The sequence below is a fragment of the Taudactylus pleione genome, unplaced genomic scaffold (assembly GCF_031769625.1).
Source record: "Taudactylus pleione unplaced genomic scaffold, aTauple2 ptg000080l, whole genome shotgun sequence".
Taxonomy (NCBI): domain Eukaryota; kingdom Metazoa; phylum Chordata; class Amphibia; order Anura; family Myobatrachidae; genus Taudactylus; species Taudactylus pleione.
The window spans coordinates 1,969,857-1,996,470 of NW_028284482.1; the positions used below are offsets into that span (position 1 = coordinate 1,969,857).

General features: G+C 46.2%; 1 protein-coding gene and 1 pseudogene across 1 annotated transcript in view; both read right to left on the minus strand.

The window, feature by feature from the left end:
• The window catches only part of CHADL (chondroadherin like), a 73,508-nt gene that overhangs the window by 44,283 nt on the left and 2,611 nt on the right, over window positions 1–26,614 (minus strand). The window lies entirely within an intron of this gene.
• On the minus strand, window positions 3,518–5,929 carry LOC148532241 (uncharacterized; annotated as a pseudogene).

The window sequence follows — 26,614 nt, forward strand, 5'->3', positions numbered from 1 at the left end:
CTAATTGGAGATGATGATCTATTTGGGGAGGGGGCTATTATGTGCTAGGGCAGGAGGATGGCACTGAGGAGACGCAGGATGATGGCACTGGGGAGAAGCAGGGGGATGGCACAGGGGATAGCACTGGAGAAGCAGATAGTGGGGATGGGCTGGAGACACACAGAGCTGGAGAGGACAGTAGGACCACTGGTACTATTAGAAGAAAAGACTGGGGGACAGTAATCTTCAGTAAGACAACAATTCTAATGAAACCATATTACTGATACAAATAGTACCAAATGAGCAAATATATTTTATTAATAGAAAATTATTTGATAAGGGAAACTCACATTTTGTCCTGACCCAAAACCTTGTTACTATGTATTCTCTGGTTGAACCTCTGTTACATGATGGTGACATTGGCTTTATTGCGTCACAAACAGGTGGCTTCCAGACCTGCATTAATAGTAAATATCGACTGAAGACACTGCCTGTCCAGGGAGAATTAATTTCTTCAGAGGATTCCTCGTTGCAAAGAAATCATATAGGTAAGAAAAACTAATTCAGCTCCTGTAGCGGTGGGCACGCCCCCAGCATGACAAAAGTGGGGGGAGTGGCTTACAGGCATTTTACATAAGGCCACACCCCTTACCACGTGGTCACACCCACTTTTTCGAGCGCGCCTTCGCCGTGTGCACATAGGGCCACTTTCTGACTTTTATCCAGGGCCTCTTTAAATTCCCAATCCGCCCCTGGGCCTAATGCCCACTACTGCGCCCGGGCATAATGCCTGCCTATTTGCCCACAGGCCTAATGCCTGATTGTCCCCCACGGGCCTAGTGCTCGACAGCCCTGGTGGTCTAGGGAGGGGTTAAATATCGGTGGCCCAAAGCCGCCTACCGGTACAGTGGAAGAGGCTGCAGGGGGGAGCTTAGTTAGCTCTTTTTCTTACTACCCTCGCAGTCTTCTCCGGTCATCAGCTTCTTTCTTCTGCCGCTGGCCCGTCCTGGCCAGCGGCACCGGCTCTTCGACTCTTCATCCAGTCGCCGTCGATCTTCCCTCTTGATCGTGGCATCTTCTGGCCTCTTCCGCGGCTGCTGGAACCATTGCCGCAATGTTCCTCTCTTCTGCTTCGGGAGGTCTTCACTCCTACCCCTCTGCTGACGGACTCCCTTTTTCGCGCTCAGCGGCACCTATTACAAGATGCCGCGAGTGGGCAGGGCTATGACGCGGCAAGCCGTGATTGACTCATTGTGTCTGCCTCCTATTGGCTGCTGGACCGCGTTCGGCTCGTGGTCCAGAACACAATAGGAGGCAAACACCCGCCGGACCTGACGCCGCTTCAAGGCTACCGGGTGGTGGGCTACAGTAAGCCTGCACCGTTCGCCGCTTGATCGGCGCTGGGAACAGATACTCTGTCTCCCAGCGCCGGCTACCCGCCACCACTGCTTACCAGGCGCTGGGAGCAGACACAGCATCTCAGCGCCGGCCACAGGGGACACATCGCTACTTGCTATGCTGATGCTGGGATCAGCCACTTCATCCCAGCACAGCTTTCCACATCAGGGCGGAGCACCTTGCATCAGGGTGGAGCGCCCTGTGCGATTGCACGGGTCGCCTGCCCCTAGAAATGGCCCTGGGGGGGCATGCCTGTAGTGAGCTCTGTGGTGAGCATGCCTGCAGTGAGCTCTGTGGTGAGCATGCCTGCAGTGAGGTCCGGGAGCTGTGGGGTAGCCATCATACTTTCCCGTCACAAAATGCTCAACCAACCTCCAACCAGCTTTCAGGACACTTTGGCCTGCAGGTGGTACAGCGGTACAATGTCCAAACAATGTCCCGCTGAAATGGGGACAGCGGGGAGGTATGATATCTATCTATATATATATAAACTGCACATATTCATAAAACATATGTAATGTATCACAATTATATGTATAAACAAATACATTATGTATTAATAAAATACATATATGTAACAAATTATCAAAAATACATAGTTTGAGAGAGCCGCACGTGTCACTAGCAAACACTTTAATTCAATCGTATTACTATGTTAAAAAGGTGCATTTCCTGTTGAAATAACTTTTAAGTTGTACCAAGTAGTTAACCTCACTGCTCGGCGTAAATTATCTCTTGTCTCAGAAGGTAACGTACAAATATATGGTAACCATATCTCAAAAAATGTTTGGGCCTTTTTTTTCCTTGTTAATTGATATTTCAAGCCAGTCCATGTGGAAGAAGTAATGGGGGGCATCCACTAGACGATTTTATCCCTGTCCAACCTCTTAACGATTTTCCCTTGAAGTTCCCCTTGAAATTTGATCTTCCACTCTGAACAATTTGCAAAAGATTTGCAAACGATTTGCAAAAGATCTAACGATAAACTATGTTGTTTCAATCTGTGATTGAGAGCTTTCAGCTATAGTGGGCAGATAGTGGTTCATCGTTTGATCGTTCAGCGTGAACGATGTGTAAACGATTTGTAAGCAATCAAGTGAAATTGACCTGCATGTTCAGTCGATGGAGGAGACGATCAAACGACCAGCGGGAGCGCGCATCGTACATCGTTAGAAACAATTACTGCACGAATTGCAAACGATGTTCAAACGATGTTTGAACGATTATCGAACGATTTGATCATTATCGTTCAATCGTTCAACTTTATCGTCTAGTGGATACCCCCTTTAAGAAATGCAGGGTATTAATAAAGGTAATGTCAAGGTATCTGTGGATCTCCACTGAGACAGGATTGTCTTCTTTCCTGCTGCTGCAATTTTAGCTAATAAAATTCGTTGACCCAGTGGAGGTTTAGGTAGGTTCTGATCTAGATATATGTCCCATAGGGCCCATTCAGGAGAGATATTAATAGATATACCTAAAACATCTTTAATATAAGTTTGAATTATAAACCAAAATTTTTTAACTTCAGGACAGGACACATACAGTGATAAAGATCCGCTTCCAAAGCATGACATTTGAAACATTTAGTGGGCCTGATTCAGACCCGCTCGCGAGCGCTGAGCGCTCGCAAGCGGGTCGATGGTGCCCTAGTACGCATGCGCATGACGGAGGGAGCTCCGTCGTGCGCATGCGCGAGACCCAAATAGCGACGGTCAAGCCGTCGCTATGGGTCTCGCACCAAAGGGGGCGTGCTGTCGATAGTGAGTGACAGTGCCGGGGGCGTTGCTGCCCAGACGGAGGCGTTCCCATGGGAACGCCTACCGTCTGGGGCCGGCCCCACTGACATCACTAGTGATGTCAGTGGGAGTGCTTTTGGCTCTGATAGAGCCAAAAGCACTCCTGGGCTTGCAGCAGCGAGACCCTACCACAGGGTCTTGTCGCAAGCCCGATGGTCGCGATGGTCTTAACCATCGCGAACATCTTTTTGGCCACTCGCATAAGTTGTGGGTGGTCACCCACAGCTATGCGAGCGGCCAGGAGGCCGCTCCAATAATAGGTAGGACGGCCCTGATTCAGAGCGAACGCTCTTGTCAGAGCGTCCGGCTCTGAATCAGGCCCAGAGTCCCTGGAGGCCCCATCAAGAAGCGTAACTTGGGTGTGTAATAAGCACGGTGTAACAATTTATAATGCATTTCTGTGTAAGAAGCAGAAATAAGTATTTTAATAAGACTAATAAAAGGCTGAACAACGTCATTAATACCACTTTCAGACAGAAAAATCCCAAAAACCTGGGTTTTTCCCGTATCGTTCAACCCGGGAAGGACCCGGGAATGTGCTCCTAACCCCCTTTCACACAGCACATAATTCCCGGGAATTTCCTGGGTACTCCTCTTTCACACAGAACACAGATTATCCCTGCAATATACAGTGTGTCATAATAAATGGACTGCTTTTATGGCACACAGAGATGAGGTCATGAAAAGTGGGTGGTGTCTGCTCACTGCATACATACAATGACATAGTATAGACAACACAAGTCTTGTTTTGCAATCAAATTTTTTTTATTTGAAAGCCTCATGTTATGTACATGTTATGTCACATGTAACACCTGCTGTATAAAATTTTTTAAAGTGCTTCTTTTATTTTTCAACAAATGTGCATTAGCCATTAACAACATGGCCTTAATGCATTCAACAATTTAAATATATATATCTATATATAAAGACAATAGAAAAATAGGTTGTGCTGTCATGGAACTGAAAAATATAATAGGGGAGGCACCCCAACTATTAGAACTGTGTGTCAGGGCCAGCCTTAGAAACGACACATATATATATATATACATTTTGTAATACAGCGGCCACACATACAGTATACAAATTTTTAAATACAAAAGAAATGGAGGTAATGTGTGTACATTCTAAATTATGTACACCCCCATATATACACGTAGCTGACTTAAAGGGCACCCACACATTGCCATAAGCTCTTGCCAGGCCTGTTAACAGCAGGATAAACAATATTGTCAAAAACAATAAGCTTCAACAAAAAAGAAATATAAAGTAGACAGCAAACATGTAAAACATCATACAAGTCTACAACTGTCTGTAGGCAGTGCTGACAATAGTGCTAAGTGGAGTGTTATGATGAGTGCCATCTGAATAACTATGCACTCTGCCATCCTGTGTATTAATCTCCGTGCCATCTGCATAAGTATGCACAGTGCCATATTGATTAGTATTTCCTGTGCCATCAGGACTATTATGCACAGTGACATGTGGAGTGCTAGGCACTGTGCCCTCTGGACTGGTATTGGCATGTGGACTGCTCTGTACAGTGACATGTGGATTACTATTCCCTGTGCCATCTGGATAACTATGCACTGTGCCATGTGGAGTAGCATGAGGTGGATTGGAGGGGTTACTTTGCAGAAATGGTAGCCCTCTGCTATGCTGTTGGTAATTTCTAACAGGACCCTCAGAGTACTGAGGAGGATATATTACATATGGTTGTGGAGTGTGTAACCTAGACACTAGACCGTTAAGGAAGGACATCTGTGCCTCTCTGTTTTCACGTGAAATTCGTTCGTGTAGACCAACAAGCTGACTGACAAATTAATTTTGTAACTTTCTTTCATTGTCAAAGAAGCGCTGGAGTCGGGCATCCTCCTGTGTCTGGATTTCAGCATCAGAATCTCGCAGCTGATTTACCAGGATTCTGGTCATTGTGCGCGTTGCTAGCTCCATCTTGGAAGTTTTTTTCTTCCGCTCTGGTACTTCAAAGACTAGGAATAGAAGAAAAGAAAAAATACATTTACAAATTAATTCAAAGCCGTAATGTAAACATATATGTGCTTGCGGCCTACTGCACATTAGCTTCACATTGCAACAGATACATTGAGTTTAGATTTCAGCATAGTAAAATCAGCATAGTCATACTATAATGATAAGTCAATACAGGACAATGTTAACATCCCAAAAATAGTGGGTGTATAGTAACTTACTGTTCCTGCGCAATGTCGGAGTCTCAGTCTGTGCAGGAGTTGGGGTCCCACTCGTACTGCTTCCACTCACCTCAACCACACCCTCAAGTGTATTGGTGTCTGGGACCCCCGTGGCAGCCATCGGATCTGTGTCACGATTCTCTGTGATGTCATCAAAAAGTATTGGTGGTGTCGTTGGGCAGGATTGGCTGTTCTCTGGGGTAACACTTCGTGAAGATGCACAACTAGACGATGATATGGCAATGGGATTAACCAGTGCAGAATTGCCAAAGACTTCATTACACTGATCGTATTAAACCCATTCCATTCTGGCAGCACCACTTTTCCGCCTGTTATGGTCGTGAACTTTGTTGTAGTATTTGCGTAGAGCTTTCAGTTTGTTCACTACCTGCTGCTGGGTCCGCACAATGCCCCTTGAGGTGATGACCTTAGCTATGTTTATGTAGACTATCGCGTCCTTCACTGTGCCACTGATCTGTTTGCAAATCTCCTCCTCCCCTCTGCTGCCAGCAGCTCACGGATCTCCTCATCCTTCCAGTGCGCCATGCTTCTCTCTCTCTCTCTACTTTTCTGCAGCACAATTGTGACATCAGACGCCAGCGCCACTGCCCCGCCCGCTCAGCCAATCAGGGAGACCCAGCCGCTCAGCCAATTAGCCTGTGCACCGCCATCTCAGCCAATAAGCGCTGTTTACTATGCCCGGAGTTGAAAAACCCGGGTCGGCGCCTTTCAGACAGCCGCCAACCCGTGTAAGACCCAGGAAAATCCCTGGTAAATACCTGGGTCGAAGTACCAGGAATTAGGTCCCGTGTTGACCCTTTCAGACAGAAAAAAAAACCCGGGCCGACCCGGCAAGAGCCGGAAAATTACCGGGTTCTTTTCTCTGTCTGAAAGGGGTATAAGTGAAATGTCAGGAAAATCAGTCTTCCACTTAGCGATACCAGATTGTAATTTTTCCAAATCTATAGATCGTTTAATTTGAGAGTACAAATATGAGGTAGAACAACCTCTTCCTGGGCAACTGCGTAACACTCCATCCAACATATGTGTTTTGTCAGATTCTGTTAGCTTGGAGAGTATGTTAGTCACATAACTTCGAAGTGGATAGTATGTAAATAGAGGAATAGTTATCTGAGAGAATACCTCCTGTAATTTTTCATATGTAAGAATTGTAAGTGTCAGTTCGTCCAAGACTTGATAAACCAGTCTTGGACCCCCTGAACCCCACGAACGTGTTAAAGTATGATGTAAAGCAGAGAGTCTTTGAGACCCTGTATTATGATGTATAGGTAAAAAATTGGTGTTATGTGTTGATATACCCATGTTACGTCGGGATTAACGCCTGGCTGTACATGTGGTGATTAGCAACAAATTATTAGTAGCCGAGGTAGGAAAATCTGTGGGCAATAGACTAGAGAGTGCAATGTCAGGACAAAAGGCTTGTTCTAGACTAGTATTAGCAAATTCTTCAGAATTCTGTAACCAATCAACTGCATAACAATAGTTTGCAGCTATAGTATAACCTTTTTATACAAGGAAGGTAAATACCTCCCAATTGTGGGGATTGACTTAATTTGAATAAGGATATTCTTGGTTTTTTATCCGCCCAAATAAACTTGCTCATGGCTTTATTCAATAACTTTAAATCTGAATCTTTTCAAAGTAGCATTTGTATTGGGTATAGCAACCTGGGGAAAGAAATCATTTTTATCAGATGGCATCTACCTATGTAAGACAGTGGCAGGTGTTTCCTAGCTTGAAAATCAGCAATAATACAGGACATTACAGTAGGGAAATTAGCCATATAAAGATCAGAGGGGTTGATAGATATATGTAAACCTAAATAAGTCAATGAGGTATTCGCCCATCTAAAAGGAAAGGAACCACTCCAGTCAGCCTGGGCTCCATCATGCAAGGCTAAAGCTTCTGTCTTAGATTTAGTAACCACAAACCCTGATACAATTGCGAAGTCATGTAAAAGTTGCATAAAACCTGGGAAAGCAACTTGCGGGTTAGCAAAATACAATAGCAAGTCATAAGCATATGCTGACACTTTTAATACTTGGCCTCCAATTTGAATCCCTCTCCATTCACTTTGCAAATAAAAATGTCGGATAAGGGGATCGAACGCTAAATTAAAAAGGAGGGGAGATAAAGATCACCCTTGTCTTGTACCGCGATATAGTTGAAAGCTCTCTGTATTTAAACCATAAATGGTGAGGAATGCTGTAGGGGTATTATATAATGAGTTAAAAAATCGTATAAAACTTGGGCCAAAATTTTGTAAATGAAAAACACGTAATAAATGTGTCCATGATACACAATCAAATGCTTTATCAGCATCACAACTGACCAAGAGAGACTTACCCCCTGAATTTTTTATGATTGCATTATGGCTGCTATTACCTGACGTATGTTGTGTACCGACGATCTATTCTTCACAAAACCAGTTTGTGATATATGGAGTAAATTGGGTAAAAGAATCTGTAATCTTTGTGCCATAATAGAGAAATAATAACTTTAAATCCTGATTTAATAAGGATATAGGGCGATAAGACTGTACCAGTGTTGGACTCTTGCCCGGTTTAGGTAATATTATTATACAGGCTTCATTAAAGGCAGATGGAGCGGCTGCGCTGGAAAGAATAGAATTAAACAATTTTAATAAATGAGGAGTAAGAGATGTGTTAAAGTATGATGTAAAGCAGAGAGTCTTTGTATTATTATGCATAGGTAAAAAAATAGTGTTATGTGTTGATATACCCATTTTACGTCGGGATTAACGCCAGGCTGTACATGTGGTGGTTAGCAACAAATTATTAGCAGCCGAGGTAGGAAAATCTGTGGGCAATAGACTAGAGAGTGCAATGTCAGGACAAAAGGCTTGTTCTAGACTAGTATTAGCAAATTCTTTTAACCAATCAACTGCATAACAATAGTTTGCAGCTAGAGTATAACTTTTTATACAAGGAAGGAAAATACCTCCCAATTGTGGGTATTGACTTAATTTGAATAAGGATATTCTTGGTTTTTCATCCACCCAAATAAACTTAAGTTTATAGTATTCTGCACTAAGCCCATCTGGGCCCGGAGCCTTGCAAATTGCCGAATGCCCAATAGCTGCCAAGATTTCTTGCTCAGAAATTAAATCACTCTGGATGTCTCGTTCCTCCTCAGTTAATATAGGGGAGCCTGCCGACTGTAGAAAGTCCATACCTAAAATCGGATTATCTGGCGGTGCGGTGTATACATTTTTAAAGTATTCCAAAAAGGAATTTGTTATATCAGAAGTAGAGGTCAGGACGTGAGTTTCTGAGATAATATTTTGAAATGTTAACCTGAGGACGCTGATTTCTAACCATATTAACATAACAGAGCTAACAGTTTCCCTGCCTTATTTCCCCACTTAAAATAACGGTGTTTTTGGTAATCTAAAGAACATTGAGCCTTTTCTGTGCATAAGGTATCATATAAATTTTTGGTGTCAATATAAATCTGACGAGTTTCTGGGGTATTAAGCCTTAATAAATTTGTATAAGATGTAGAAAGTGCTATACTAATATCTTGAAATTTTTGAGAGAGTTTCTTACGTTTTCCGGCAACATAAGCTATGATAGAACCACGTAAAACTGGCTTAGATGCTTCCCAAAATAAATTGATATCTTCAATATGTTGATTATTGTCGTTGACATAATTCCCATAGTGTTGTTCCAAGTATTGTTTGAAATCAGGACAATTATATAAATAGGAGGGAAATCTCCAATTAAAGGAGGAGGGTTTTGGAGTAGGAAGGGATAAGGAGAACCATGTTGGGGCGTGATCAGAAATAGCTATATTTTTCACTTTAGAATCATAAACTTTAGGAAGAAGGTTTGTAGGAAGAAGCCAATAATCAATCCTAGAGGATGTGTGATGTGGGTGTGAATAAAATGTATAATCACGTTCCACAGGATGTTGATACCTCCAGGGGTCAGAGAGTTGAAGAGAAGATATAAGAAAAATGTAAAGCCATAGGTACACTGCCCCGTCCCCCATCACCTGACCTATCTAATAGTGGGTTGAGAGTAGTATTGAAATCCCCCGCTAAAATAATAGTCCCCTCGACCCATTCCTGTAATTGAACATATAAATCCGTAAAAAAAACCACTGTTAGGACCAGTTGGTGCATATATGGTGACGATAGTATACAAAACCCCTTCCAACTGTATTTTAACAAATAGAAATCTGCCCTCAGGGTCACACAATTTGTCAAGTATAGTGTAATTAAGGGACTTGTGTAGAAGAACCACCCCTCTTCGAAGTATATGAAGCTGCTATGTATTCATTCAACCAATTGCTCCTTAGCGTATTTGGATCCCCCTCCCTCCAGTGCATTTCTTGGAGCTCAGCTACATCTGGTTTAAGCCTCTATAGGTGTTGTAATACCTTCTGCCATTTAAGCGGTATATTAAGACCCTCTACATTCCAAGTGAGGAATTTTATACGTTCTTTATAGTTAACAGGTGTATCCAAGGAATTTAAATTATCAACCAATACCTTGTTTCATGAAGATACTAATTCGTTGAAATACATTTAACATAGCATCCCATGTCCCAGCGAGTAGGGACGCTATTACTGTTATAAACGTTCGGTCTCTCAATCCTATTAACATTACATTTAACCAAATATGTTTACACCAAAATGATGCAGTTCTACCATTTTGTGTTTTTCTAAGACCCCAAACATAACTCCTCTGTGGCCAATAACAACCAATATATATATATTCCAAATACAAAAAATAAAGAAAATCGAAATCAAAACAAATAATAAAAAGAAACAATTTAGGGGAAACAGAATCTGCCCGAAAAATAATAAAAGGGGAAATTAGATCACTAATAAGAAGTGTACTAAATACGCAAAAACATATGAGAATCAATTTCTCATTAACAAATAACAATGGCATAATGAGATATATGCAAATTATATAATACTTGCGATTCAAGTTGCAACTCAATGTTCATTGGCAGATAAGAGTACACTGGATTCCGAAAGAGAGGTAACGAATGTCTTTGTCGGAGACACTGAATAAAAAAAAATACTGTTTGCCATCATGTTGTACTCTAAGCTTAGCTGGGTAGAGAAGAGCAAATCTGATTCCAGCATCAAAAAGCAACTTGCACACCGGTGAAAATTCTCTTCGTTTCATTGCCACTTGATAAGAAAAATCTTGAAAGAGGAGTAACCTGTCCCCTTTATAGGATAGATTTTGAGATTTAAGATAAGCCTCCATAATTCTGACTCATTCCTAATTGAGGAACTTGAAAATGACAGGTCTAGGTCTGCTGCGATCTGCTTGACGATCCGGATCAATTCTGTGCGCACGTTCGATCAATATAGAACCTGACGTAGGGTTGCAACCCAACTCTTGAGGAAGCCAGGTGGAAACTAAAGCCCTGATTCAGAGACGGACGCTCTGACAGAGCGCTCGCTCTGAATCAGGGCCGGCCTTCTTGTTTTTTAGAGCGGCCTCCTGGCCGCTCGCATAGCTGTGGGTGACCACCAACAGCTATAGTGAGCGGCCAGGAAGATGGTCGCGATGGTCACTTGTGTTGTGTGTCTGCACATCGGGGGGGCACAATTACAGGGGGTGACCACTACTGGGGGAACCATTACAGGGGGGGACCACTACTGGGGCACCATTACAGGGGGGGAGCACTACTGGGGGCACCATTACAGGGGGACCACTACTGGGGGCACCATTACTGAGGGGGACCACTACTGGGGGTGGGGCACTACTGGGGACTACAACTGGGGGGGACTACTATTGGGGGCACTGCATCGGGAGGGGGGGAACTACTACTGGGGGCACTATAAGTGGCTTACTACTAGGGGACTACTACTAGGGACACTAAATAGGGAGGAAAACTACAGGGGGCACTGGATAGGGGGGATCACTGCTCAGGGCTTGCATAAGGAGGACCACTACTGGGGGCAATGCATTAGGGGGGGGAACTACTGCTGAGGGCACTATATAAGGGGCTTACTACTAGGGGCACTGCATTGGGGGGACCTCTAGGGGCACTAAATAGGGAGGAAAATTACAGGGGTCACTGTATAAGGGGCACTGGATAGGGGGGATCACTACTAGGGGCCTGCATAAGGGGGATCACTACTGGGGGCACTGCATAAGGGGGGGGGGACTACTGCTGGGGACACTATATAAAGGAGCACTGCATAAGGGGGCACTTCATAGGGGGGGCACTGCATAAGGCAGACCACTACTGGGGTACTGAATAAGGGGAACTAATGAGGGGCTGCATAAGGGGGACCACTACTTCGGGCATTGGGGGTACTGTATAAGGGGAACTAATTGGGGGCTGCATAAGGGGGACCACTACTGGGGGTACTGTATAAGGGGCACCACTATGGGCCTGCATAAGAGGGACCACAACTGGGGACATTGCATACTGGGGGTACTGTATAAGGGACACTACTGGGGTTAAGGTGCATATGGAAAGGAATGTTCAGAGTGACAAAAAAGGGGTGTGTCATGTTGACACGCCCCATTTTTAAGTGGCCACGCCCATTTTTGCCATGTGCGACTTCGGCGCACGCATATAGGTGGGTGGCCCTCCATTATTACATTTGCCCTGGGCTCCAAATACCCTAGTTACGCCACTGCTCAGATGTGGCTCTGTGTGGAAGAATGTTGCAGGGAGAGCAGAGACAGAGCCCTGCCAAACCCAAGATGGCGGCCGTGGGTTGGTGTGCTGCACTGCCCGCTCTACAGCACCTACGCAACACCTGTGTTGCAAGGGGCCCGGTGAAGCCAGATAGGCAGAGAGGTAGGTGGCTTCTCTGGTATTGTGCTTGTGGGGGGAGGTAACAGGGAAGGCAGCGGCGCAGCCCGGCCAAATCCAAGATGGCGGCTGCGGTTATTGGTGCTGTGTAATGCACCTGAACTCCAGCGGTGTGCTTATGGTGGGGAGCCGGGGAGTAGACCCGCTTGCCCACCGCTATCTCTGGTGACCACGCTGAAGTCTGCGTGTCACCGCTCCCGGCGCTGGCGGTGTTCTGTCAGCGCTGCTGTGTGGAGGGAGCGAGAGCTCTCTAAAAAGCGGCCATCTCTAAGGTCTGTCCACCGGAAGTTCATATATTTATTTTTTTTATAAATTCCTATATGTATATATACACATATGTACGCAAATATATATTTATTTCTATACACATACAAGCACACACACATATACAGTATAATATCATTCAATTTTCCAAAGAAATGGAAGGCAGCACTCGCCAATTAGGTTTAAGCAACCAGTCTTTTATTACAACAATGGATACTTATAATCCACCAACACAGGCGTCATTTGTGATCCGCTACATATAATGTCGACGTTTCGGTTCAACATGAGAACCTTTCTCAAGACGGGCGTGTAATACAATGTGATATACAACATCTGTGAATGAATTAAAAGGATAATCAAAACAATGTCTAAAAGACTCCACTAAAACATATGGAAAAACAAAAATAAAATAAGGGAATACGCCAAGTCTTATGTATATCTCTAATACTGTAAATGTCTTATGCTGTATATATCCAAAGTATAAGTATGGCTAATTAGACATATTATATTATCTGTATAGTGCACCCTGAATCAATCAAAATTATAACAATCGGATGATGGTAACGTGAGGATAATGCTGATGACTATCAGAGTATGTAAGGCCAGGGTAGGACTAATGTATGCAGATAAATATCACATACAATGGTAAAAGAAATTACAACATATATGTGGCATATTTGCACTGATGTATAATACAAATAAAAGAAATAAAATAATATGTAACAATCGTACATATCATATAACAAAATTCCTATATGTATAACTATATATACACATATGTAAATTATATATACAAACAAGCACACACACGTATCTATAATGGGTGCAGGGTGTGTAGTTCACACGGGACGCTTGGTCCAGGGGGGCCCGCACCGATATTATATGCACCGGGGTTGTGATCGCATCCTGGTCAGACAGCTGTGATGATCAAGATTTTAGAGGTCTGAATTTATCTTTTTGCTAACAAAGGATTTAAAACATCAGTAGAAAGGGGGTTTCTGGGACCTAATATTCCTTATTTTCAGTTTTCAAATGATTATTAACTGCAAAAATTGTTTTCTCTCCTCCAGAGCCACACCTACATTCCAGTTGTTGTCCTGAGAAGAAGGCTGACATTACTATTTGTCAGGGGCATTTCCTCCATCAGTTGTGCTTCACCGAATCTTGCCCATCCCCTTCACTGGGAGTACAGAGTCCAATACTTACTGCTAAAAACTGTGACCATGTGCGCAATGACTACTCAGACCCATCGCAGAGTGATTGACAGGAAGTGCCGTTTGTGGGTGGTGACGGGAGGTGGTCGGGGGAATGTTGGCGTCCCAGTGCATTTGCACGCCATTGCGGGGGCGTGCATAAATTAGCCACTGCAATGGCCTACGCAGTCTGAGGTATCATAGCATGCGTGGAAGTTAGCAATTGCTCAGTAAGGTCAGAGCTTGTGCAAGCATTGCTGAACAGTACTTGTGTGCTAAGTAAAGTGGGCATCCCTGTGTAGTGCTGCGACAGGATAGCGATCGCAATGAATTAGCAAAGGATTAGCATACTATCGCAGTTGAAGTGCGTGCATAATCACAATTGCATATTCAGTTGCGTACGGTAGTGAATCAGGCCCTCAGTTATTAAAGTAAAGTAACGAGCGGCTCTGCTGCCTCAGCCAGCCATTTTTTTTTTGAGGAGTTCTGGAGGGTGAGGAGCCTGTCTGCCAATGGCCGTTGGCGCCACCCCAAGCAGACGTACGCAGTTTCCTCAGGAGCGGACGGACCCCACACCCGCATTTTTAATTTTAGCCTTCTTTGCACACTGCAACATGACACAATGATGTCTTGTCGTCCTGGCCCACCCCTTGTGCCAGAATGGCACAATACTGCACAGCGCAGACTTTAGCCTGTGACACAGTCTGACTGCCTAAGCCTAAATTTGCATGTCGCTGGCCGCGGCTGGACCAGAGAGCCTACCTATATGTGGTGCCCTACTTGGCCCTGTAAGCAGCGTATCTCTAGAACTGGCCCTGGAGGTCCTGCAACTTTGGGTCATCAAACATAGAGGTTTTTGCTGAGAGAGAGGAGCAGAGATTTTAGGGGAGACGCTGCTGCAGTAAGAACTGTGAGCTCCTGCAGCCTCGGGTCTGCACTGTAGAAGCACTGTGATCAGGCATTGGGAAAAGATTGATCACCGTCTCTTGTAGCTGGGGGGTGAGAGATGGAGACTGGGGGTGGAGCCAGGGCTGCAGGGAGGCATGCGGAGCTGTGTGAGTCTGGCAACTGCAGGAAAATTCTCTTCAGCAGCAGCAGGTGGGCACTTCTGACTGGGCACATGACATGCGACCGAGTCAAGGAAAGCCCAGATTGACACACCAGGCAAGTGGTTAAATACATACTTGCCGACAAACTGGCTGCCTCTTCCGGGAGGAGGCAGCCAGCTCGACACTGTAGTGGCGGGGAAAGGGGGCTTGACCCATTTTGGGGCGGAACAGGGGGCTTGGCCACGTCATCGTGTCATCGCGGCCCCGCCCCCGCTTCACAACGCATATATTACCGGCGTTGTGTAGCCGGGGGCGGGGCCACGATGACGCGATTCAGCGCGAATCGCGTCATCAGCTCCCCCGACCCAGCCACTTTGACCAGGTAAGTGGTGACGCCGGAGGGGGGGGAGCGGACGCAAGTGGGGGGTGCAGGCAGGCTGCGCCAGCCGGGAGACTTGCCCCCTCTTCCAGGGGGTAGGGAGCGACACCCGATTTTTGGGAGGCTCCCGACCATTTCAGGAGGGTAGGCAAGTATGGTTTAATATATTCCTGTTATTTTCCATGGCCTAATTTGTAGGGGTTGGGTATGGGATCCCTGCGCTCAGCATCCCGTCAGAGTTAAGATACTGACACCTACCGTAGGCACCATACCCCTAAACCTAACCCTCCCCCCCACAGCCTAAACTAACTTCCTGTTATGATACCTGATGAACTTCTACACTGTCAAAACCTAAACAAAGTGCCCTTCACCAATAACAACCCCCTTTCACGGAACACACACTTGTTCGTAGGTACTCGGCTGCCACCTGGACTTCGCACTTAGGGCCTGAATTACTACGGATCACAACTGCGATTGCAATAGCGATTATACATGCATTCTCACTGCGATAGTATGCTAATCCATTGCGATCCCTATGCCATCGCAGCACAGTATAATGAGGGCCACTTTACCTTACACACATCCGTAATCCTTAGCAAGACTGTGAAACCATCAGTGACATCAAGTACCATCGCAGCCTAACTTCATTGCATGCTATGAGTACTCAAGCTGCGTATGGCATCGCAGTGGATAATTTCTGCATGCCCCTGTAACAGCGTTCGAATGCACTGGCAAGTCTGCATTTCGCCGCCCACTCCCCCATCACCACCCACAGACGACACTTCCTGTCAATTACTCTGCGATAGGACTGCATAGTCACTGTGATCGCAGTCCTGATCGCAGTGGCCGGTTAGTGTGCACGCACTGCAATGCATGCGCAGAAGGCAACAATCGGTTGATTGCATGCGTAATCGCAGTTGCGATCAGTAGTGATTCAGGCCCTTAAAGTATTAACAGTGCAAGAAGCACAAGTATCAAAATATAAACATAGGAATGTGACACTCTTAAGAACATATATAGGGAACTACACCGAGGGGTAAATTTACTAAGATTCAACTTTGCTTGAGATAGCAATCTTGAGTGAGTTTAGGCATTTTCTTCAACTTGCAAATTTACTAAAGGCAAACTCGGGTGAGATTTCTCTATTTTCACTGATAAACTCGTGTGAGATTGCAAACTTGAATAAACTCACCATTGGCCAAACTCTGAAGTACTTTTCATGAAAAGAATACAACTCGGGAATTTACCAAGATTCGAGATTACAATCTCGGGTGTAATTGTAGCAAACTCGCAGCTAAATTGAAGTTTCAAATAGACCACCTCCTGAGCTGCGAGTTTGGCAGAAACATACACAGATCAGTGTGATTTGTGTATGTTTCTGCATGTAAACACTATCTAAAGGGTTAATATATAAAAAAATTATGTAAGGTTCCCCCCAAAAAGCATAACCAGCCCTGGGGTGCTGAGCCAGTCCTGGCTCCTAAAAATAAGTGGAAAAAATGAGTAGGGTTACCCTACAGTTAGCGGGCACTGACTGGCTGAATCGCTCCGGGTGCTGACAGTTCCCACATGGGGGTTCGCTACAGTTTGTTATTTTACCAAGACCCGGGGATGCTATAGAGACAAGTGCAAGGATGTAGGTGAGTATAGGATTTGTTTTACAAGTACACCCATTGGATTACTACTTGTAGAAGTGGACCGACCAGCTGGCAGCAGGTAAGTATGCGTGAGTGTGGTAGGTGTATGTATTAAAATTGGACTTACTACGGTGTGTGTGTCTTGTTTTTTTTAACTATTTTTTAACTATTTTTTTACAGCGGAGGTACGGGTGCAGACCGCCTGCTGGCACTTGTAGTAGTTCCACAAGTGCAAAAGGGCAGGCATGCTGGCACCTGGAATTCCACTGTAAAAAACAATAGTTTCTATCTATTTTCACTACTATTACCCCTGTACCCACAGCCCAGGGCTGCGGGGAAGAGCCCCGGGCTTCAGCCTATAGGATGCTCAGGAAAGAGGGGACCCCTTTATTGGGGGTTCCCCACCTCCCCTGAGATCACCGGCTTGGGCTGACCTGCTTGGGGTGATAATGCTTTGGCTGGGGAGACCCGGTGAAAGGGTCCCCTGGCTGTGGTAATACACCCTGGCTGGATTTGAGTACGGTGCTGGTTTTAAAAATAGGGGGACCCTTACACATTTTTCCCCCTATTTTTAAACCAGGGCAGGCTCAGGAGCCCAGTGCTGGTTCCTAAAATACAGGGTAACCCTACTAAATTTTTTCCCCAGATTTTTAGGAACCAGGACTGGCGGAGCAGCCCGGGGCTAGTTATGCTTTTAAAAAAAAGACCCTACGTAATTTTTTTTAAATGTTAACCCTTTTTTTACAGGTAGAACACACAAGTAGCCTTCACATATGTCACTGATATGTGAAGGCTGCTTGTTCGGGAGAGTTTGACAGAGATAATACACTGCAAACTTGGGTGAAAAATCTCTATCTAAACTTGCTACTCATGTGAGAAATCTCCACCTGCTTCACCATCACCCAACTCGATCACAGTTAAACTCACTTCTTAGTAAATTTGTGAGTTTCAGAAGCATCAAATCACCCAAAAACCAACTCAATTCTCAGGAGGTCTTCCATCAAGGAATAATCCTAAACCCTTACTTTTAGCTTCCCAGACTAAACAGAAGTCTTTCTAAAGCTAATTGATGTAGTACAGGTTGAGTCTCCCATATCCAAAATGCTTGGGACCAGGGGTATTTTGGATAACGGAATAGGTCGTATTTTGGAATATTTGCATATTATAATGTAATATCTTGGGAATGGGACCCCAATATACACACACAATGCATTTATGTGTTATATACACCTTATACACACAGCCTGCAGGTAATTTTCTACAATATTTTCAATAATTTTGTGGCTCAAGCAAAGTTTGTGTTCAGAAATTAAATTCATTTATATGTCATACACACCTTATTCACACAGCCTGGAGGTAATTTTATACAATATTTTTAATAATTTGTGCCTTAAACAAAGTTTGTGTGCATTGAACCATCAAAAATCAAAGGTTTCGTTATCTCAGTCATGCCAAAATTATTCTGTATTTCGGAATATTTGGATATGGGAGACTCAACCTGTAATACAAATAGCACTCCTAAAGAGTGATTACCAAATTACTATTCTGCAGTTAATGTCACTGCAAGCTATTAACAAACAAGGGGCCTGATTCAGACCCACTCGCGAGCGGCTGTCCGCTCGCAAGTGGGTCGATGGTCTGCACTGAGCATGCGCACGACGGAGGGAGCTCAGCCGTGCGCATGCGCCAGACACGACGAGCGAAGGACTTTCCTTCGCTCGTTGTGTCCGATCAAAGGGGGCGTGCTGTCAATGTTGATTGACAGCACGCCCCCTTTGGTGGGCGTGCCGGGGGCGTGCCTCCCTGACGGGGGCGTTCCCACGGGAACGCCTCCCGTCAGAAGCCGGCCCACTGACATCACTAGTGATGTCAGTGGGAGTGATTTTGGCTCTGATAGAGCCAAAGTCACTCCGGAGCTTGCGGTTGAAAACCTCAACCGCAGGCTCCGGCTCGCAATTTCGATGGTCGCGATGGTCACGACCATCGCGGCCATCAAAATGCACGCTCGTATAGCCTGTGGGTGGTGACCCACAGCTATACGAGCGTCCAGGAGGACGCTCCATGAAAATGGAGCCCGGCCCTCATTCAGAGCGTGCGCTCTGCTCAGAGCGTACGGCTCTGAATGAGGGCCAAGGTTTCAATTTAGCTACTAAAATTACGCAGCTAACAAGAGGGTATCCAGCTATATGTTCACTATATTAATAATATATACATTCTTAAACATTAGTAATCCTTCAAGAATGATAATTCAATAAACATGAGAGTATTGCAATAGATATACAGCAAAACTGCAGGTTAAGACAAAACACATTAATTATCCAGAGTGTAATATTAGCCAGGTTTACATCTGCTAGCACTAATATGTAATAGAATTTATCCAGGATACTTAGCAGATGAAGAAACCAGCAATCCTTCCTAGGTAGCTTGCAAACAGCTAGAACCAGGGACCAGGCAAGAAATGGAATCCTATGGGAGACTCAGCCAGGTCAGAATAACCCACAAAGGCCCAAGAGCCAGCACCTGATTAAAACTGCTGGCAAACCAAACAGTCGACCAGGCCAACATCCAGGCTGACATCATAACAGGTGAACAAGTCAGCAACCATTCCAATGATTCCGTCTAGACTCGACCAGCTGAGTACAGATATGATATTACTCCTCCCCCTCAGGTTTTAATAGAAAACTTTCTATGAAAGTTTCCCATCAGGTCCATATGCAGCCAATGTACCAGGTAATACATCTGTCTCCACATAATCTTAGAATCAAGAACCCTCTCAACTACAAATTCCTAATGACCATCCACCAGCACCGGTGTTGGTTTTCTGGTAGGCCTAACTGGAAAAGTTCTTGATCTGAAAGCAGGTTTAAGCAAAGGCCAATGAAAAGAGATAGAAATTTTCAAAGAGAGTGGTAACTTCACACGAAAACATACAGCATAAATTTTTCTGCAAATTCTAAATGGTCCAATATATCTGGGACCTAATTTACTGTATGAGAATGTTGCTTTAATCTTAAATTCCGAGTAGAGACCCAAACCATGTCTCCAACCCGAAAATTGCATGGCCTATGTTTATTGACTGCTCTACAAGCTCATTCCTTAGTTCTGTCCAAGGCCACATGAGTAGTCCTCCAGATATTTTTAAAACGTACAGCCAAACCACAAATCTCATTAGGTATCTCATCCTGAGGAATGGTTAATGAAAACGCTTTGGGATTAAGACCATAATTGCACAAAAATGGGGAAATCCCAGAAGCAGAATGAACCGCATTATTATATGCAAATTCTGCCCATGGTAACAAACCATACCAATCCTTCTGCTGCTGACCCACATAAGAACTGTTGCAAAATTTGGTTAATTCTTTCTGTCTGTCCATTTATCTGGGGATGGCAGGCAGTAGAAAAACTCAACTCCACCCCCATCAACAGACAAAACGACCTCCAGAAACTAGCCACAAATTGTGACCCTATATCGGACACGATATTACTGGGTATACCATGCAAGTGAATATATTAGACACACACAAACAGTTTCACCAACTCCCTGGCAGAAGGCAAGCCAACCACAAGAACAAAATGTGCCATTTTCGAAAGTCTATCTACAACAACCCAGATAGCAGTAAATCCCATGGATTCATGTAAATCAATAATAAAATCCATGGATACATGGGTTTAGTGGTGGGCTGGGCCGGGGGGCAGGGTGCCATGTGCCCCCCAGGCCGCAGCGTCATACGGGCCGCGGGCCGTATGTGTCACTGTGACACAGACTGCACCGCGTGTGTAGCGCTGACCGAACAGAGTCCGGTCAGTGCTACACAGCACAAACTAACAGCCGCCGGAGCCGGCAGCTGTGTGTTTGCTGTAATCAGCAGCCGCTGAGAGTCAGACTCTCATCGGCTGCTGCTGCTCCCACTGCGGGAGCCATCTTGCGGCTCCCGCAGTGGGTAATGGGAGAGACGTCATGAGTAATGACGTCTCTCCCATGCAAAGCGGCCGGAGGAGCTGTTAGCGGCGGGACCAAGAGCGGGAGTTTCAGGTAAGTGATTTTTTTTTTTAATTAAGTCTCTCTCTACTGGGGGGGACTTCTGGGGGCACTACCAGGGGTGGGATTACTATGGGGGCACTACCAGGGGGGGATTACTACTGGGGGCACTACCAGGGGGGTGGATTACTACTGGGGGCACTACAAGGGGGGGGACTACTACTATTGGGGGCACTACTACTACTGGGGGAACTACAAGGGGGGACTATTACTACTGGGGGCACTACAAGGGGGGGCTATTACTGGGGGCACTACAAAGGGGGGGACTACTACTACTGGGGGCACTACAATGGGGGGACTACTACTACTGGGGGCACTACAAAGGGGGGGACTACTACTACTGGGGGCACTACAATGGGGGGACTACTACTACTGGGGGCACTACAAGGGGGGGACTACTACTACTGGGGGCACTATAAGGGGGGGACTACTACTACTGGGGGCACTACAAGGGGGGGGACTACTACTACTGGGGGCACTACAAGGGGGGGCTACTACTACTGGGGGCACTACAAGGGGGGACTACTACTAGGGGCACTACAAGGGGAGGGGACTACTACTAGGGGCACTGCATAGGGGGGAGGGGACTACTACTAGGGGCACTACATAGGGGGAGGGGACTACCACTGGGGGCACTGCATCGAGGGACCACTGCTGGGGGCTCTATATAAAGGGCAATACTGGGGGTACTGCATAGGGGGGAGATTACAACTGGGGCCACTATTTAAGGGGCATTGCATAAGGGTTACCACTATTGGGGGCACTGCATGGGGGGTGGACTGCTACTGGGGGCACTATATAAGGGGCACTGCATAGGGGGTACCACTATTGGGGGAACTATATAAGGGGCTTACTACTGGGGGCACAAGGGGCACTGCACAGGGGGGACCACTACTGGGGGCACTATATAAGGGACTTACTACTGGGGGCACAAGGGGCACTGCATAGGGGGGGATCACTACTGGGGGCACTACTGGAGGCCTGCATAAGGGTGTTCTCTCCTGTGGCACACGGGGGCACTGCATATGGGCACTACGACAGGGGCTGTCCCTAATCTTTATTTTTACCTTACATTAATCCCATATGGACCGCCTCCTCCCTGGAACATTTGAGGGGGGGGGCGCCGTAGCACGCACGTTCTTCGGGCACCCTGGCTACACGCTAATCCTCTGCCAGTGCCGCCTGCATGCATTTGCCCCCCAGGCTAAAAGTTGCCAGCCAGCCCCTGCATGGGTTCATGGTTTAACGAGGATAGGTAACGGAGTCAGTGGACTTACAGGTTGACCTCTAGGGACTTTCACTTAACCACATGCCGGACATGCCTGAACAAATTCCCTAACGTAATTTTTCATAGAAGGCCACCAGACATACCAAGATAACAATTTAAGAGTCTTAAAGATCCCAGGGTGTCCTGAAACCTTGCGACCTCCTGCAAAACTGCTCTCTGCAAGGAGTCGGGAACAAACAAACAATAGGCCGGAACTCAGAGGGCACCTGACTCTGTAATGTCCTAAACTGTTGCTCTAACTCTTTAGCTAATTCTTTTAGGTGAAATAATGGGAATCTCTGGAACAACCTAAGAATGTATATGCAGAAAGCTTCTGGACAGCCAGTGCCAGATTAATGTACACATGGGCCTGGAGCTGAAATTTACGAAGGGCCCATTGTGTGCCACTGCAGGGGATGTGACAAGCGCTGAGTCGGTGTGACTAGTGATGTGGGGGTGTGGCCAGTGTAGTGTGGGTGTTGTCTACACAAGCTGTTTGACATGTGCAGTGGGTGTGGCTAACTCCATAGAGGGCATTGCTAGTGTCACCGTCATATAATACAGAAAGCATCTTAGTGAATGCCATATAATACAGAGGGCATTGCAGTCACCACCAGTGATCTCCAGAAGCTTCAGCCAGGCCGGGAAGCGGAGCATCGGTTAGGCTCAGGAGTAGGCGGAGCTTCAGACTGTTGGGGGGGTAGATATTTCTGTGTGAATGGGCGATGCTTCAGCCCAGGCAGCTGGGAGGTGAATGATAGGGGTGGTGACAGAAAAAAAAATAACCCCGTCAATACTATCTGATGATGCTGTGGGCCTATTTGCATGGGTGGGCTTGGAGCTGCAGCTCCACCCGCCCCATTGTTAATCTGGCCCTGTGGACAGCGCATCAGCCTTCAAATTCATAGAACCTGGCGGAAATGAAATGGTAAAATTAAATCTGGAAGAAAAAAAAGTGCCCACCTGGCCTGTCTGGAATTCAGCCTCTTGGCATCCTGAATATAGAGCAAATTCTTATGATCAGTATAAATATCAATCTTATGTTTCACTCCTTCCAACCAATGCCTCCACTCCTCCAGAGACCATTTTATGGGCAAGAGCTTACGATTACTAATATCGTAATTATACTTACCGTCAGGATGCTGGCCTCGGGATTCTGGATTGAGCTTGGCAAGTATGCCTAACTCCAATACTTACCATGGGGATGCTGGCCCTGGGATTCTGGATTGAGTTTGGCAAGTATGCCTAACCCCAATACTTACCATCGGGATGCTGGCCCCGGGATTCTTGATTGAGCTTGGCAAGTATGCCTAACCCGAATACTTACCATTGGGGTGCTGGCCCTGGGATTCTGGATTGAGTTTGGCAAGTATGCCTAACCCCAATACTTACCGTCGGGATGCCGGCCCCGGGATTCTGGATTGAGCTTGGTAAGTATGCCTAACCCCAATACTTACCATTGGGATGCTGGCCCCAGGATTCTGGATTGAGCTTGGTAAGTATGCCTAACCCCAATACTTACCATTGGGATGCTAGTCCCGGGATTCTGGATTGAGCTTGGTAAGTATGCCTAACTCCAGGGGCGGATTGGCCATTACCTTTAGAGGGGAAAATCCCGGTGGGCCGATTGGTCTGTGGGGTCGCTTCTCAACCTTGGCCCCGCCCCCCGAATCGAGTCACCCGGCTAACATGCTTTTTTTTTTAAGCATCACAGGCAGCCCTGAGCTGTCAGCTGCCGCGGCCTCAGGCCCGGCGACAGGGGCGCACAAGGGATACAGCCGCTCCTCCCACCCCCCAAAGTAAACCCCCGGGCCGTTGCCACGTCATCCCTACTTACTGAGTGTGGCCACGGCGCTAGCGTGTATCGCGTCATAATGACGCTGCTCAGATGCGCCAGCCCTCCTTACCGCATTACTGGCCTGCCTTGCCACTACGATGCCTGGCCCATCTACCGAGGAGCAGGGAGGCCAGTAAGAAGTGGAGTCGTCCGCAGCCGAGCACTCAGGCAAGCCAGTACACTACTTCAAGCCACTGTCTGTCCCAGCAGATGCTTGTGGAGGTAAGTGACACCCATGACAGACAGTGTTCTTATTATTCTTGATTGATATTGACAAAGTGCCCATTTTCTTACTTTTACATATGCCTGTAGCTCCGGTTTTCTTTTAATATATACATATATATAAAGGTGTGTATATATGTATAAATGTCTGTATGTATATATATATATATATATATATATTTATATGTGTGTGTGTATATATATGTATATATATATATATATATAATATATGTGTGTGTATCTATATATATATATATATATATATATATATGTCTGTATGTATATGTATGTGTATATATTAATGTCTATGCGTGTATGTGTGTCTATATATATATATATATATATATATATATATGTATGTGTGTATATATATATATATGTGTATGTGTGTCTATATATATATATATATATATGTGTATATATACTGTATATTTATGTGTATGTATATATATATATTTTTTTATTTTTTTGTGTGTGTATGTATATATGTGGGTATGTGTGTATATATATATATATATATATATATATATATTTACACCTCGATCTCGGAGTAGGTTGTGTGGAGCAGGGGCTGAGTGGGGGGCCCCAAGGGCATCTGTGTAATGGGCCCCAAGATTTCTGTTGCTGGCCCTGCGCGGCCCACCTCCATCGCGAGAAGAGATTTTCTGAGAACAGCTACGTCAGTCAGACGCTGCACCGGCCCACGCGCCAGCACCTTGGAGGAAGAGTGCTCAGACGCCCGGGTCCGCAGTCGGTAGCAGCAAGTGGGGTAAGTTACAGGGAATTGGTATGAAATACCGCCGGCCGCATGCTTCGATTCCCGGCAGCGGCAGCTCGACATCAGCAGAGATCCCGGCAGCGGAAGCCCGACAGCGCTGGAAATCCCGATCGTGGATAGGTAAGTATTGTCTAACCTAACCCCCCTAACCCTCCTTAGGGGTGCCTAACCCTAACCTTCCCCCCAAGTGCCTAACCCTAATCCCCCCTCTAAGTGCCTAACCCTTCCCCGCTGCCTAAACCTAAGTCCCCCGGGGGGGTGCCTAACCCTAAGTCCCCCCGGGGGTGCCTAACCCTAACCCTCCCTCCCCCTAGCCTAACCCTAACCACCCCCTTCCCCGCTGCCTAAACCTAAGTCCCCCCCTGGGGTGCCTACCCCTAACCCTCCCTCCCCCTAGCCTAACCCTCCCGGGGGGGTGCCTAACCCTAAGTCTCCCCCGGGAGCCCTAAACCTAACCCTCCCCCCCCGCGGCTGTCTGCTCGCGGCGCCCGGCATCACTACGATCGGGATGCCGGGCGCCGGTCTCCCGGCATCGGGGAAATGCCAGGCGTCTACATCTAGACGCCCGGCATTTCACCCTTGCCGGGATATGACAGTCGGGAAGCCGGCTGCCGGTATTTAGGCAGTCGGCTTCCCGATTGCATACCAGTTACAGGGCTGCCCAAGCAGCCAACCCGATTGTTTCCTCCCCACTCTGTCCCCTCCCCTGGCTGTGAAGTGCGATGTTAAGGTTTAACTTTACAGCCTGGGGAGGGGGCAGAGTGGAGAGGAGACAATCGGGGGTGACTGCCTTAGACAATCAGGCAGACCTGGGTTTGGTTTAAAATCATGAGAGCCCCGGGGGAGCATCAGTGCAATGGAGACCGATGGGGATGGGCTGGCTGGCTGCTTGGGAGACTTCCATCGGCAGTCAGGTGACATTTTTTTCTTTTAAAGTGGCTAATAGGTAGATGGAATCATGAAGAGATTTGTCTCAGGGGGGGATGTGTGTGTGTGTGTGTGTGGGTGTGTGTGTGTGTGTGTGGGGGGGGGGTTAATGATGATCTGAGAGGGGGGGTTATTCTGTAATAAGGGGACATGATCTATCTGTGGGGGAGAGAGCTATATTTTGCAAAGGGGAGATGATCTGTCTGTGGGGAGGGGTAATTCTGTGCTAAGGGGAAATGATGATCTGTCTGTGGGGAGGGGGCTATTCTATGCTAAGGGAATATGATCTTTGTGTGGAGGAGGTGGGCTATTATGTGCTAGGGCAGGAGGATGGTGCTGGGGAGATGCGGGATCTGGCGCTAGGGAGACGCAGGATGATGCCACTGAGGAGACGCAGGATGATGGCATTGGGGACACCCAAGGCGATGGTGCTGGAGACTCACATAGAGGACGGTAGCATCACTGGTACTATTAGAAGAAAAGACTGGGGGACAGTAATCTTCAGCAAGACAACAATTCTAATGAAACCATATTACTGATGCAAATGGAACCAAATGAGCAAATATATTTTATTAATATAAAATTATTTGATATGGGAAACTCACATTTGTCCTGCCCCAAAACATCTGTTACTATCTGGTTGAACCTCTCTTTAATGATAATGACATTGGCTTTATTACAACACAAACAGGCGGCTTCCAGACCATGTAATCTCCTGCATGAATAGCACTGAAGACACTGCCTGTCCAGCAAGGATCGATTTCTTCAGAAGTTTCCTCGTTGCAGAGAAATCATATAGG